The sequence below is a fragment of the Colobus angolensis genome, unplaced genomic scaffold (assembly GCF_000951035.1).
Source record: "Colobus angolensis palliatus isolate OR3802 unplaced genomic scaffold, Cang.pa_1.0 Scaffold262, whole genome shotgun sequence".
Lineage (NCBI taxonomy): Eukaryota > Metazoa > Chordata > Mammalia > Primates > Cercopithecidae > Colobus > Colobus angolensis.
In genome coordinates this window covers 2061252-2074554 of record NW_012115844.1, presented here as the reverse complement: position 1 = coordinate 2074554, position 13303 = coordinate 2061252, and the positions used below count along the sequence as shown (strand labels likewise).

At 41.3% G+C, this 13303-nt stretch overlaps 1 pseudogene across 1 annotated transcript; it reads left to right on the top strand.

Moving 5' to 3' along the window:
* The first annotated feature begins 10683 nt into the window (after positions 1-10683).
* On the top strand, positions 10684-12934 carry LOC105515531 (annotated as a pseudogene). Its single transcript, XR_001002343.1, has one exon. The product of XR_001002343.1 is annotated as a heat shock protein HSP 90-beta pseudogene (transcript).
* Positions 12935-13303: the final 369 nt, after the last annotated feature.

Sequence of the window (13303 nt, the reverse complement as noted above, 5' to 3'; positions counted from 1 at the left end):
GAGCTTTTCCTTTTTAGGAGACTTTTTATTTCAGATTCAATCTTGTTACTCATTGGTCTGTTCAAATTTTTTATTTCTTCCTGGTTCGATGCTGGTAGTTTGTATACGTCCAGGAATGTATCAGTTTTCTCCAGTTTTAAAAGTCATTGGTATATAATTGTTTGTAATAGTCTCTAATTATTCTTTGCATTTATGTGATATCAGTTGTAATGTCTTTGTTTCTGAGTTTATTTACTTGGATTGTCTGTCTTTTTAATTAATCTAGAAAATGTATTGTCAATGTTTTAATCTTTTCAGAAAACAAACCTTTTATTTTCTTGATCTTCTGGAGTTTTAGTCTCTATTTTCTTTACTTTTGCTCTGATCATTGCTGTTTCTTTACTAATTCAGGGTTTGGATTATTCTTCCATTTCTCATTCCTTGAGATCCATTATTAGGTTTTTTATTTGAAAGCTTTCTTAATTAATGTAGGCATGTATTGCTATATACTTCCCTCTTAATACTATTTTTGCTCTATTCCATAAGTTCTGATATGTTGTGTTTCTATTTTCATTTATTTCAAGCAATTTTTTAATTCCTTTCTGTGAATTTCTTCCTTCACCCACTGGCCATTAATTTCCATGTTTTGGTACAATTTCTAAAGTTCTGCTTGTTATTGATTTCTAGCTTTATTTCATATTTGTCAGAAAAAACACTTGATATGACTTCAATTTTTAAACAAGTTGTTGAGACTTGTTTTGTAGGCTGACTTACGGTCTATTCTGGAGAATGTCCCATGTGCTGATAAGAAGAATATGTATTCTGCAACCAGAGGATGAAATGTTCTGTAGATGTCTGTTAGGTTTATTTGGTCTACTGTGCAATTTAAACCTGATGTTTCTTTGTTGGATTTCTGTTTAGATAATTTGCTCAATTCTAAGAGTGGGGTGTTGAAATCCCCAACTATTATCATATTAGAGTCTATCTCTCCCTTTAGATCTGATAACATTTGCTTTACATATCAAGGTGCTCTTATGTTGGGTGCATATATATTTACAGTTGTTATCTCTTCTTATTTAATTGACCCCCTTAGCATTATATATTGACCTTTTTGTATGTTTTTACAATTTTTATCTTAAAGTATATTTCATCTAAGTATAACTACTTCTGCTCATTTTTGGTATTCATTTTCATGAAATATCTTTTATCATCCCTTCTCTTTCAGTATGTTCTTTCAGTGTCTTTACAGGTGAAGTGAGTTTCTTGTAGGCAGTATATAGTTGGGTATTTTTAATCTATTCATCTAGTCTATAACTTTTAATTAAGGAATTTAATCTATTTATTTTCAAGGTTATTAATTGGTGAGGACTTACTCCTTTCAGTTAGTTAGTTGTCTTCTGGTTGTTTTGTATATCTCTTGTTTCTTTCCTGGTCTTTTATATTTTATCTTTGTGGTTAGGTGGTTTTCCATGGTGATAAGATTTTATTCCTTCTTCTTTCTCATTTATATACTTTCCCTACTAGTAAGTTTTATACTTGTGTGTATTTTCATAATGGTAGTTATCACCCTTTCATCTCTGAATGTAGGGTTTCTTTCTGCAAGGCTGGTCTAGTGGTGATGAATTTCCTCAGTTTTTGCTTTTTTATGATAAACATTAAAAAGTCTAACGACCATTAAAGTTAGTGTCTAATTTAGACATTGGCATTTAAAGAGCTCTTTTTCAAAGAGCCCTTGTTTCTAGCACCTAACATATGTGGAAATGACAATGCCAACTTTGTACATTTGCATGGCAATTGCTAACAACTGATAAGACTTCACTCCTAACACTCTCTGCTTGGCTGCCACTGGCTTCTGACACACATACCCTAGGGAAGTGCCGAGAAGTGAACTGTGAGAGAGGTCAAAGAGAAAATCAGATTTGATTGGAAGTGGCAGGCCTTTTGCTCTTTTAAGGCACCTCATGCCACAGTTCTCAGGCCAACTTTAATGGGCTTTTAGCAACAGGATTTATACTCAAGACTCAACTTGCCCTGCTGATCAGCTTTCAAAGGCATTTGCTTCTAAGAAAGCCTGAACACCTTGGAATGCAGGCCCTCTTAGCACTAAGATCACAAAAAACAAAGAGGAAAATGAGAAGAAAAAGAAAGGGAACTGGGCCAGGTGCGGTGGCTCACAGATGTAATCCCAGCACTTTGGGAGCCCAAGGTGGGCAGATCACTTGAGGCCAGGAGTTCAAGACCAGCCTGGCCAACATGGTGAAACTCTGTCTCTACTAAAAATACCAAAATTAGCTGGGCGTGGTGGTACTCACCTGAAGTTCCAAGGTGGGCAGATCACTTGAGGAGTTCAAGACCAGTCTGGCCAACACAGTGAAACTCTGTCTCTACTAAAAATACAAAAATTAGTCAGGCGTGGTGGTACTCACCTGAAGTCCCAGCTACTTGGGAGGTTGAAGGAGAATCGCTTGAACCTGGGAGGCGGAGGTTGCAGTGAGCCGAGATCATGCCACTGCACTCCAGCCTGGGTAACAGAGCAAGACTCTGTCTCAAAAAAATAGAAAATATAAAAATTAAAAGTGAATAATTTTTAAAAATTAACAAAAAGAAAGGGAACTAACATTGCTGGGTTCCAGGCTACCTACAGGCCAAGTGCATCTGTTGGTTTTTCATCCTCGTTCAATTTATGCTTCTTTTGATAATAAATGAGTAAGTAAAATGAGACTTAAAAGCATGCAGAAACTCTTGTTTTTCATCTCACCACTAGTAAAACATGGCCCAGTAAAAACTTTCTGAATCATCTCTAAGGTCTAGAGGTTTTAAGTATGGGATCTGACAACCTAAAAAGACTGGATTTTCACTTTGTTCATTCATTCACCAGTATGTTCACAGAATTGTTCTAGCCAATGGAGATAACAGCACCGAATAAAACAAAGTGCCTCATATATACCATGGAATAGTATGCAGCCATATAAAAGAATGAGCTTGTGTCCTTTGGAGGGACAAGAATGAAGCTGGAAACCATCATTCTCAGCAAACGACCACAGGAACAGAAAACCAAACACTGCTTGTTCTCACTTATAGTGGGAGTTAAACAATGAGAACACATGGACACAGGGAGGGGACATCTCACACCAGGTCCTGTCAGAGAGTCGGGGTCAAGGGGAGGGAGAGCATTAGGGCAAATACCTAATGCATGCCGGGCTTAAAACTTAGATGATGGGTTGAAAGGTGCAGCAAACCACCATGGCACATGTATACCTATGTAACAAACCTGCACGTTCTGTACATGTATCCCACAACTTAAAGTAAAATAAAATAAAAGTGCCTAGAGGAATAAGTTTTCATGATCTACTGCACAGCATGTCAACTATAGTTAATAATAATGTATTCACACTTAAAAGTTACTAAAAGAGTAGATTTTAAATGTTCTCACTATAAAAAGATGGTAAGTAGGCAAAGTGATAGGTATGTAGATTAGCTTGATTTAAACATTTTACAATGTATACATATATCACAATGTCACATTGTACTTAATAAATATATATAATTATTCATCAATCAAAGTAAAATATTTTTTAAACATATCTAATCTCATGGAATTTTTTCTCTTCCTTCCTTCTTTCCTTCCCAGAAATATTTTTTGGGCACCTACTACATGCCAGATATGGTTACAGTTGCTGGGAATAGATCTATGAACAAAATAATCCATCATGAAACTCACGTTCTCACGGGAATAGACAGTAAATAAGTAAATTATATAATATTACAGTAAATAAATAAATAAACAATATACTATTAGAAGGTGATAAGTGCTGTGGAAAAAATAGAGCAGAATAAGGAACAATTTGAGTAATGATGGTAGGGGGGCAGTGACTGCAACTTGAATGGGTGGTCAGGATAAACTTTACTAAGAAAGGTAGCAAAGACCCTTTCTTATGCAAAGGTGCTAAGGGAGTGAGAGATGAAAATGTCCGAGGAAGAGTGTTGCAGACAGAGAGGACACCTGTATTTAAAATACAGATTTGTATTTAAATTAAATTATTTAAATTAAATACAGATTTGTGTTTAAAATACAGATTTGAAATATTACAACAGTGGTTCTCAGTGTGATCTGGGGACTCCTCAGGGTGCTGAAGATCCTTTCAGAGTCTGCAGGGTCAAAACTCTTTCTGACATGTTATTTGCCTTTTTCACTCTCATCTTCTCACAAGGGTACAGTGGAGTTTCCCAGGAGCCACATGGCTTCTCAGTTTTTGTTTACCCCCATGGTCTAATACCTAGATATGGTGACACCAGAAGGTTCTACTACAGTTGTCCATTCAGAAATGACTTTCCTCCTTGCAGAAAGAAGATGAGTAAGTTCTGAGGATCTAATGAACAGCATAACTATAATGTACAGCATGACTCTACTTAATAATGTTGTATTGTACACTTATAATTTGCTAGAAGAGTAGATCTTAAGCATTATCATAACATACACAAAAAATGGTGATATATGTGTTAATTAGCTTGACCCTGGTAATTATTTTACAATGTATACATATATGAAGTCACTACATTGTACACCTTAAATATATACAATTTTTATGTGTCAGTTACACCGCAATAAAGCTGGAGGGGAATGACTTCCCCAAAGTCACAGGGCTAAGCAAGGATATTGACAGGATGTACACCAGGTTTGCCCAACTCCAAAATCCACACTCTCTCCACCACAACCCACTCTGCCAGAAAGGACTCTTTTGAAAATAAAGAAAGCTCCTCTCAGATCCAAATGGTTGCTGAGTAAAATCTGAGTCAGAAGCACTTCTGAGAGCACTATCCAGAATCTGTTCAGAGGAAGCTCCAAGGAACGTGATCACACACGGCACAGCACAAAAGGGCTTTGCATTATTCTAGTCCTTTTTCACACTGCTGATAAAGACATACCTGAAACTTGGGAATTTATAAAGGAAAGAGGTTTAATTTACTCACAGTTCCACATGGCTGGGGAGGCCTCACAATCATGGCAGAAGAGGAAGGAAGAGCAAAGGCAAGTCTTACATGGCAGCCAGCAAACAGAGAAATGAGAGCCAAGCGAAAGGGGAAACCCCTTATAAAACCATCGGATCTCGTGGGACTTATTCACTACCACAAGAACAATATGGGGGAAACCGCCTCCATGATTCAATTATCTCCCATCAAGTCCCTCCCATAACACATGGGAATTATGGGAGCTATAATTCAAGATGAGATTTGGGTGGGGACACAGCCAAACCATATCAGGCTTCTCCCCAGACTGAACACTAAGGTGACTTGACCATGTCTTCAAAATGAAAACATCATGTCAGATGCTCTGGGAATGGCTCCTCTCAGCAGCATTCTCTGCTTATTGTCAATAACCCACCCACAATTCCTGGGGCCAGGACTGCTGGGAAAACGTCAACCACTCTGTTCCCTTACCTCTAGTCATATAAAATTTCTGGTTTGTGTCTCTTTTATTGTACAGCTACAAAAGGCAACATCATTGCTCTGGCATTCTGACGCTTGAGCAAAGTCCAAGACCAAATGTAACCTGTGTGCCCAGAGGACTCACTTCTGCTCACTCAGACTATCCAGAAAATGCTGTGGTTGTTCCCCAATCCTGCAACTGGAGGGCCTCTGTGAACAACAAATAGTTTCTTTGTAGACAAGAGCCTGGTAGAAATGAATATCTTTTGATAAATCTCTGAAAGACAATGAAAGTGCTCACAAGAGGACTCTGCAGAAGATCTCATTTTAAACATATGCTCTATAAAATGGAAGCCAAAAACCTAAGTGTGTGTATGTGTTAGGGGAACTATGGTAGTTTATACTTTGTTGCTTTAGAAGAGCTGGTTCATCTCAATGCAAGTGCATAAAACTACATCTCCTGACTTCCTCAAGCTACCTTCAGGGTATCTTTGGTGACTAGGTGGCACAGAAGAAGAATCTTGTCTTTAGGAACCAAAGTCCCAAGTTCAAGGCCAAGTGCTTCACTCTAGCTATGAGGCCAGAGCAGAATGGTTCAGTTGATCCATGTATAAAATAAGGGTAAAATTACTGCTCACTGCAAACTTGAATTAAACGAAAAATAAAATGACAAATAGCGAAACACCTGGTCTATAGTGACAATTCAATATGCAATAATTGTCTTCTTAGGTACAGTGATTATCACTGATTTTTTTTTTTTTTTTTGAGACAGAGTCTCGCTCTGTCGCCCAGGTTGGAGTGCAGTGGTGCGATCTTGGCTCACTGCAGCTCCGCCTCCTGGGTTCACACCATTCTCCTGCCTCAGCCTCCCCACTACAGGCACCCGCCACCATGCCCGGCTAATTTTTTGTATTTTTAGTAGAGACAGGGTTCCACTTTGGTAGCCAGGATGGTCTCGATCTCCTGTCCTCGTGATCCACTGCCTCGATCTCCCAAAGTGCTGGGATTACAGGCGTGAGCCACCGTGCCTGGCCTGATTTTTTAAAAACATTATAGGCAGTGAAGTCAAGGTGACTTCAGAGGGTGACCAGCCAGTTGTGGGCCCTCATGGGGCATCTGCTTCTGGAATGCATCACGATCCCGGCTCTGGTCATCAGTCTTTGAGGTTTAGAAACTGGTTCAGCACATCCAGAGAATCCATCTCTTGCTGATATGCTGGATGAATGGTATGAAAGTTAATTCCCTGTCAACTTGACTGCATCATGGGGTGCCAAGATTAAACTTTACTTCTGGGTGTGCCTGTGAGGGGGTTTCTGAATGAGGCTGGCATTTAAATTGGTGGATCAATAAAGTAGATTGCCCTCCCCAATGTGGGCTGGTATCATCCAATGTGTTAATAACAAAAAGGCAGAAGAAAGAGGAATTTGCCCCTTTTGCTTCCTGTGTGTCTAAGTTTAGACGTGGGTCTTCTCCTGCCCTTGGACTAAAACCTACACTATTGACTTCTCTGGTTTTCAGGCCTTTGGACTCAGGCATGCAGATAGCAGATATGGGACTTCTCAGTCTCCCTAATCATGTAAGCCAACCTCATAATAAATCTGTGTGTGTGTGTGCGTGTGTGTATGTGTGTGTGTGTCCCATTGGTTGTTTCTCTGGAGAACCTCGACTAATAACAATGTCTTTATCCCGTGGTCACTTTCTCTTTTTTTTGAGACAGGGTCTTTCTCTGTTGCCCAGGCTAGAGTGCAGTGGCACAATCACAACTCACTGCAACCTCCACCACCCTGGCTCAAGTAATCCTCCCACTTCAGCCTCTCAAGTAGCTGGGACCATAGGAGCAAAACACCACGCCTGGCTATTTTTTGTATTTTTTGTAGAGACAGGGTTTCTCCATGTTGCCCAGGCTGGGCTTGAACTCCTGGCCTCAAGTGACCCACCCACTTTGGCCTCCCAAAGTGCTGGGATTACCTTGTGGTCATTTTCTTAATTTGCAAATAAGCTTATCCTTTGACTGGGATGAGACAAAAGCATCCCTTTTCTAAATATCAAGGGTCAGCCATCAAAATCATCAATGGTCATGAGAACAAAGGTACAGAAGGTCTTAAGCCAGATGTCGCCTAGACTACTGTCCTCCAAGAATTACAATTGCATTTAAATTTTGTGTTTTCATTTAGATTATAGTCTTTAAAACATAAATGTATATTCTAGATTTGCACTACCACATGTGGATACTAACATTTTAAATTCATATTATTTAAATTTTTTTTTTTTTTTTTTTTTTTTTTGAGACGGAGTCTCGCTCTGTCACCCAGGCTGGAGTGCAGTGGCGGGATCTCAGCTCACTGCAAGCTCCGCCTCCTGGGTTTACACCATTCTCCTGCCTCAGCCTCCCAAGTAGCTGGGACTACAGGTGCCCACCACCTCGCCTGGCTAGTTTTTTGTGTTTTTTGTTAGTAGAGACGGGGTTTCACCATGTTCACCAGGATGGTCTCGATCGCCTGACCTCGTGATCTGCCCGTCTCGGCCTCCCAAAGTTCTGGGATTACAGGCTTGAGCCACCACACCCGGCAAAATTATTAATAAATAAAGTTTAAATTCCAGTTCTATCCCATTGGCCACAATTCAAGGGCTCAATAGCCACACGTGGCTGGTGGCTGCTGCACCCCTCAGTGCAGAAAGTCTTATCAGACAGGGCTGTTCTCAGTCATCTGAATTGTTTGGACAACACGTGTTGCTATAAGATTTCAGACCTCCAATTAGGATTTGTGTTTACTGACAAATTAGAACCCAATAACACCACTTTGACAAAGACCTTAAAGAGAACCAAGTATCTAATTAGCATAATACATTCCCTTCAGCAGCCATATTAAAAGGTGCCATAGTACCATATTTGTGGGAGAACAGGGGTGACACCAGGTGGGGGAAGGGACATGGTAACAGTATTTCCAACCACTGCAGTAGGAGCAGCAGCAGCAGCAGCAAAAGTATCATCTGTGGCTTCTCAAGCCACCCGAGCCTGACAGCAAAATAGAGTCTACAATAATAGGGAGAAAACAGGACTGTCAGGCTCTGTGGGAGCCCCTGCCTCCTAAATTCCTCTCAACCCCTTCTGAAACTCTCCACGGAGTGTCTCCTGTGTGCCTGAAAACATACAGGCTGTTGTTTGGAAACCAAGTCCTCTTGGCTGTGGGACAGAGCCTGTCATGCTGTCTTCCCCTGCTGGACCCGCTCAGGTGACACCCTCTGCCACTTCCTGCTCCAGGCGATGGATCTCCTGGCTCATACTCAGGCCCCTGTGCCTAACCCCAGCCTGGAGAAGGCGGATTGCTGCCTCCTAAGGTAGAAGAAATATCTACTATCTGTATGGCTTTGTCTCAGTAAGCAACATCTTTCAGGCATTTCAGCGACGCATAATTTTACTTCAGTTTTAATTGTTGTATCTTTCTCTTTTCAGACACCAGCATAACAGCCCAGCAAGAAATAGGGCAAGAAGCGTAAACAAGTGCTAAGTACCATGCTACACTTACCCATCCACTCCACACCTAAAGTCCTTGAAAAATAATGAGCATCTTCATTTTCTTTTCCATTGAGGGGCACTCCTTCAGGCTGAGTGGGGGAAAAATATAAATAGAAACAAACTAAGAATCTAAGATTCCCTCCATATAGAACTGTTAAATATACATTTATATAAGAAGGAAAGAAAACAAATTAGCTGTGGTTGTATCTTGGGTAGTGGGGTTCAATTCTTCGACAAGTATTTATTCAGTGCCTTCTAGGTGCCAAGTACAATTTAAGTTATTGAGGATATGGCAGTGAACACAACAGACCAACATATCTAACTTTATGGAATTCAGTGGGGAGAGACAAACAGTAAAATACATAGTTAAGGTATCAGATTGTTCCATATACCATGGTTGAGGCAGGAGAATAGGGTCTGGAGGCAGGGAACCTAAGGCCGATTCACACTGACTTCCTAGAAATAAATTGAAAGGAAAACACCAACTTTTCACGCCTAAGTAACAAAAGGACCAGAGGCTACTCCCTTTGCAACTCCCTCCCTCCCCTTTTGCTGTGTGGCAGATGGAAAATTGAAAGTCCCTCTGATTGGTTGCTTTCCACAACCAGTCAGACTAATTGTGTGCCAAGTCTTCATTTGCATAGGCATGTAACTTTGTAACTTCAATTTAGCCTCTAACTGGCAATTAGACATTTGCTTGGGTATAAGTTTGTAACTTCACTTCAGCTTCTGATTGGTTGCTTTCCACAATCAATCAGACTGATCTCGGGCCACGACTTCATTTGCATGGGGTGTACATCAAGTGGCCAATGGACAATCTCTAGAGAATATTTGGACCTCAGAAGATCCTGTAACCAGGGCCCTTGAGCTGTCGATCAGCCCACTCCTACCCTGTGGAGTTTACTTTCATTTTCAATAAATCTCTGCTTTCATTGCTTCATTCTCTCCTTGCTTTCCTGTGCGTTTTGTCCAATTCTCTGTTCAAAACACCAAGAACCTGGACAACTTATAGTCAAGACACTCACCAATAACATGGAGAGACATGAAGCTGAGATGGAAGCTGGGGCCAGATGTGAAGGTAGGGGCAAGGTGAGTACTATCGCAAACAACGTTCAGCAAGGACCCTGCTGACAAGATAGCATTTGCACATGGGCCTGAAAAGGGGAGCACCCCGAGACCAGGGGAGATTGTAAAGTTCCTTCTTGGCCCTCTCTCCTTAAAATCCTCTAGAATCATTTCTGTTTTTCAAGTGTCACCATCTCCCACAATTTTGTTGAGCTTTGTTTTCAGGAATTTCCATTAACAAAATAGTATCCTGAGTTGTTTTGTTTGTTTTTGTAGCACTCCAAATATAGAATTACGTTCTAATATTTGGTACATTCTTTCACATGAAACAGTGACTGCCTAGAAATGCTGATAGCCTCTCTGTCCCCCAAATAGCTGCTTAATCAAAAGCAATATTTATGGCAGTTTATATTTTTCTAAAGCCCTCCTCAGGCTTCTGTCTGAAACATCTAATGTTTTACATTCTGTCTCACTCATAGACATGTTTACTTATGTAAAATCTTATTAGGGGTAGTCAGCATCAGTCAGAAAAATATACTCCAGGTATTTCACATAAAAAGGGAAATAGATGCTAACAAAATCCTTAGAAGAGACGAGGAGGAAAGAACTAGAGAGAGCTCCCTCCAGCTCTCAGATTCTCCCCAGCTTTTGGAGGACCCAGAAGTTGAAAAAGTCACAGAATGGCTCTTGAGTCACTCTGGCGCAGTGTTTGTGCTGCCTGTGTGTTGGACAGTCAGCCCACCTTACTGTCTAATATGTGCAAGCCTTTCCTTTTCAATATGCCTGAGGAAGTGTACCATGGAGAGGAGGAGGTGGAGACTTTTGCCTTTCAGGCAGAAATTGCCCAACTCATGTCTCTCATCATCAATACCTTCTATTCCAACAAGGAGATTTTCCTTTGGGAGTTGATCTCTATGCTTCTGATGCCTTGGACAAGATTCACTATGAGAGCCTGACAGACTCTTCCAAGCTGGACAGTGGGAAAGAGCTGAAAATTGACATCATCCCCAACACTCAGGAACGTACCCTGCCTTTAGTAGACACAGGCATTGACACGACCAAAGCTGATCTCACAAATAATTTGGGAACCATTGTCAAGTCTTGTACCAAAGCATTCATGGAGGCTCTTTAGGCTGGTGCAGACATCTCCATGATTGGGCAATTTGGTGTTGGCTTTTATTCTGCTCACCTGGTAGCAGAGAAAGTGGTTGTGATCCCAAAGCCCAGTGATGATGGTATGCCTGGGAGTCTTCTGCTGGAGGTTCCTTCACTGTGCATGCTGACCATGGTGAACCCACTGGCAGGGGTACCAAAGTGACCCTCCACCTTAAAGAAGATCAGGCAGAGTACTTAGAAGAGAGGCGGGTCAAAGAAATAGTGAAGAAGCACTCTCAGTTGCTAGGCTGGGATACATCACCCTTTATCTGGAGAAGGAACGAGAGAAAGAAATTAGTGATGATAAGGCAGAGGAAGAGAAAGGTGAGAAAGAAGAGGAAAATAAAGATGATGAAGAAAAACCCAAGATCAAAGATGTGGGTTCAGATGAGGAGGATGACAGTGGTAAGGGTAAGAAGAAGAAAACAAGAAGATCAAAGAGAAATACATTGATCAAGAAGAACTAAACAAGACCAAGCCTGTTTAGACCAGAAACCCTGAAGACATCACCCAAGAGGAGTATGGAGAATTCTACAAGAGCCTCACCAATGACTGAGAATACCACTTGGCAGTCAGGCACTTTTCTGTAGAAGGTCAGTTGGAATTCAGGGCATTGTTATTCATTCCTCATTGGGCTGCCTTTGATCTTTTTGAGAACAAGAAGAAAAAGAACAACATTAAACTCTATGTCCATCGTGTGGTCATCAGGGACAGCTGTGATGAGTTGATACCAGAGTGTCTCAACTTTATCTGTGGTGTGGTTGACTCTGAGAATTTGCCCCTGAACATCTCCCAAGAACTGCTCCAGCAGATCAAAATCTTGAAAGTCATTCACAGAAACATTGTTAAGAAGTGCCTTGAGCTCTTCACTGAGCTGGTGGAAGACAAGGACAATTACAAGAAATTCTATGAGAAATTCTCTAAAAATCTCAAGCTTGGGATCCACAAGGATTCCACTAACCAATGTTGCCTGTCTGAGCTGCTGTGCTATCATAGCTCCTGGTCTGGAGATGAGATGACTTCTTTGTCAGAGTATGTTTCTCGCATGAAGAAGATACAGAAGTCCATCTATTACATCACTGGTGAGAGCAAAGAGCAGGTTGCCAACTCAGCTTTTGTGGAAAGAGTGTGGAAGCGGGGCTTCGAGGTGGTATATATGACTGAGCTCATTGATGGCTATGTGTGCGGCAACTCAAGGAGTTTGATGGGAAGAGCCTGGTCTTAGTTACCAAGGAGGGTCTGGAACTACCTGAGGATGAAGAGAAGAAGAGAATGGAAGTGAGGAAGGCAAAGTTTGAGAACCTCTGCAAGCTCGTGAAAGAAATCTTAGATAAGAAGGTTGAGAAGGTGACAATCTCCAGTAGGCTTGTGTCTTCACCCTGCTGCATTGTGACCAGCACCTACAGCTGGACAGCCAATATGGAGCAGATCATGAAAGCCCAGGCACTTCGGGTCAACTCCACCATGGGCTATATGATGGCCAAAAAGCACCTGGAGATCAACCCTGACCACCCCATTGTGGAGACGCTGCAGCAAAAGGCTGAGGCAGACAAAAATGACAAGGCAATCAAGGACCTGGTGGTGCTGCCGTTAGAAACTGCCGTGCTCTCTTCTGGCTTTTCCCTTGAGGATCCCCAGACCCACTCCAACCGCATCTACTGCATGATCAAGCTAGGTCTAGGTATCAATGAAGATTAAGTGGCAGCAGAGGAACACAGTGCTGTGGTTCCTGATGAGATCGCCCCTCTTGAGGGTGACAAGGATGAGTCTCGCATGGAAGAAGTAGATTAGGAGTTCATAGTTGGAAAATTCACCATTGTGTAGTATCCCCATGGATCCCACGGCAGCCCCGCTTGGTTCCTCCTGCTGATGTCTATTGTTTTTTTTTTTTTTTCCTCCTGTCCTTGTGTTGAAGGTAGGAAACAAGGGTGTCAAATTCCCATTCCCTCCCTACTCTGACAGCAGAATTGGATGTTATATATTCTGGGGTTTTTTGTTTATTTTGTTCATTTTGTTCTGAAATTAAAATATGCAAAATAAAGAATATGCCATTTTTATACAAAAAGAAGTCTCAGAACAATCACTGATAGAGCAACTGCCAGCAGCAAGAGACAGATCATTCGAGGTTAGCACCTGCAGGTCACTGCAGAGGCTCACAAG